Below are 2,890 nucleotides of genomic sequence, written 5' to 3' on the forward strand. Positions count from 1 at the left end.
CGCGAGACATTTGAGGTCGTCAGATGCCTTCAAGAAACTAGGAAGTTTTTTTTTCTACAGTTTGAGCCCATTTTTGCTTAATTTTACACTTTTTCTGCAACTTCAACAAACTTACCATATTTTAACATATTTTCATCACTTTTTCATGCCATATTCCTGCTCTTTTCAATGCATTTTTCTTATTACTCCTATTTTTTTCACTTGTTCATCGATTCTCTGCAAATGTTTTCTATTTTCAAGACTTACAAACACTAACTTAACTAGTTTAACTCACCTAATGTTGCATATATTGACTCATTATTGTCACTTTTAACCTCTTTTCACCATATTTACTGTAATTCACATTCACCATTTGCCATGCCCATTATTTGCCTGTTGAAATTAATTGTTCCTACTTTTTATTTTATATTACCCCAACCCTCCCTCCCCCAATATTGACACTTTGAACCCTTTTGACCACTTTTTCTGTCTGTTTTTGGCCACTCTATTTTGCCACTTTTAACCAATTCCTGTGGTTTTTAAAATCCATTTCACCACCTTTCCACCATTTTTGGTAACTTTTAACCAGTTTTATTTCTGATTAAAACAAGGATTTACATATTTAAGATGAATATATACTATGGCACAAATAATAAACATGGTTCAATGTGGTTATCACAGATTCATAGAACAATGGACCATCATTTTACTGACTTTATGGATGGACCCCAAAAATCTCTCCCCTTTGTTCCCCCTTATAGATGACCCTGTCTCCACATGACTGTTCTTTGATGTTTATGTCTGTGTTCAACCACCTTCAGGTACAGTGGGGGTCCCCGGTTACTGGCACCTTTATTTTGGGGGTCGCGGGTTGAGAACCACTGCGTTAGACAATCACTGACCAACAGCTTGTAGAACCCTTGATCCGAGCCATTCATAGATCCGAAGTCCCTTATTATTCCTTATTTTAATCTCTTTGGAGTCACTTTGAAGATTTCAGCCAATCGGCGTTCACATATCGCTAGTCTTTGAGTTTATTGTGAAATAACATTGAAATCTGACGTTTTAGTGCTAAGTTTTTTTGTCATCCAGTTCCTTGGATGTTATGAAGATATTCCTAAGAAGAGAAGAAACGATGGATTTTGATGTCACACTTACCAGGAAAGGAGGAACGTGACTTTAAAAAAGGTGGTGGGCGCAACATTTGGAGGCTCTTCATCAAATGGCATATTTCTCCATGAATATGAAACCGTTTTTTAAAACATTTGGCCAAAAATGACATGAGTTTTAGCTACAAATATTGTCTGTACAACTGATTGTGAAGGCTGAAGCTTATTTATATAGGCTGTCTGTAGAGCTGCATCATTGTGTTTAGATGTGTTGGAGCAGGGAAATAATGTAAAAACATGCAGGACAGGAGCTCTCCTGGACCAGACATGACACTTTGAGTCAAAGGTGACACTTTACTTGTAGTTTTAGAAATAAGGCTGACATTACTCTCATTATCTTAATAAGGTGTCATGAAGGCTGTCATTGTGTCATTTGCTAAATTATGACACCTTTGGAGCTATGTTGGCATTTTTTGGGTTAGGTGTAGGGATCTAGTGGGGTTAGGTATAGGGTTTGGGGTTAGGGTAATGAACGACACTTAATGACAGCTTTCATGACACCTTGTTCTTGCTAATGACAGGTGTCGTGTCATAATAATGTCAGCCTTATGTATGAAACTTCAACTAAAGTGTTACCAAATCAAATGTTGTACAAAACTCAGGAAAACAAGGTCAGGTTTGTTCCATCAAAGACATTTATTCATACGTTTATGACAAATGTGCAACAGTGTTTCCCCTCGCTTTGCTGCTTTGGAAAAGGGGGGAGTGGCTGGGCCGAAATGAGCGTTGTCCGTCTTTGGGGTCCTTACAGGACTGTCTTCCTACAGTACCCCATTACCATAAATACAGAGCATTGGTACCAGAATAAGCAGTTGATCCTGATTTGTTTTCTTTAATTTTTGCAATGGAACAATTTTTAATCTGACGATTACAACAAATCGTCTGAAACAGAAAACATTTCCCAAGCATAAAAAATAGAGCTTTTATAAGTTAAAATACAAAAAAACTTAATTTTTTCTTGGAGCGAACATTTCTTTAACCTTTGGTTGTCCATTAATATTTTTGTCTTTTGTTGTCTATGTTGGTTTTTTTTTTTTTATCGTAAATGCAACGTGCATTTACCGCTCTCTCAGGGTGTGGGTGGGTGTGTCGGTGTTGTGAGCGGTGCAGGCGGAGAGGAGAAATGCGTTTTAACAGATGTAATGAAGCAATAGCTACACATTACACTCTGAAATTGCACAAATTAGAGTTGGCTTTTTTATTTGATAAAACTACTGTTAGAGCCCCCTTTTAAATAAAATAAACATTTAATAATAACTATTTTTAAATCTAATTTAATTTCTTGGTGGGATCCTGTTGGTAGGGCGGGGGTGTCCGTTGGAAGGGGGAGGAAACACTGTGCTACGTTATCTCATGTATTTATTCTGATCTCGAATACCCAATTAAATAGCATGCAAAGTGAACAACAACAATATGTTAGTCATAAACAAACAATGACATTTGCTCTTTAAAGTGCTCTAACGTTATAATGCAGGTCGTACGTGTACACGCTTTGTTAATCTGAAGCTGTGGTGTGAAAATCTTTTATATGCACGATGACGAGATGGTTTGTATCACCCACTAAACCAGTACGGAACGTTGTGACTACAAAAATAATATGAGGGCAGTGTGTGTGTGTGTGTGTGTGAGAAACAGTAATGCTGTTAAAGTACATTCTTTCAATGTCCAGCCAATGATATGAAGGGGGCGGTCCTTCGGGGCATACAAAATAAGATCTGGTGACCGCCTCTCTGGCTCTTTTC

This window comes from Gouania willdenowi, chromosome 12 (assembly GCF_900634775.1).
Source record: "Gouania willdenowi chromosome 12, fGouWil2.1, whole genome shotgun sequence".
Classification (NCBI taxonomy): Eukaryota; Metazoa; Chordata; class Actinopteri; order Blenniiformes; family Gobiesocidae; genus Gouania; species Gouania willdenowi.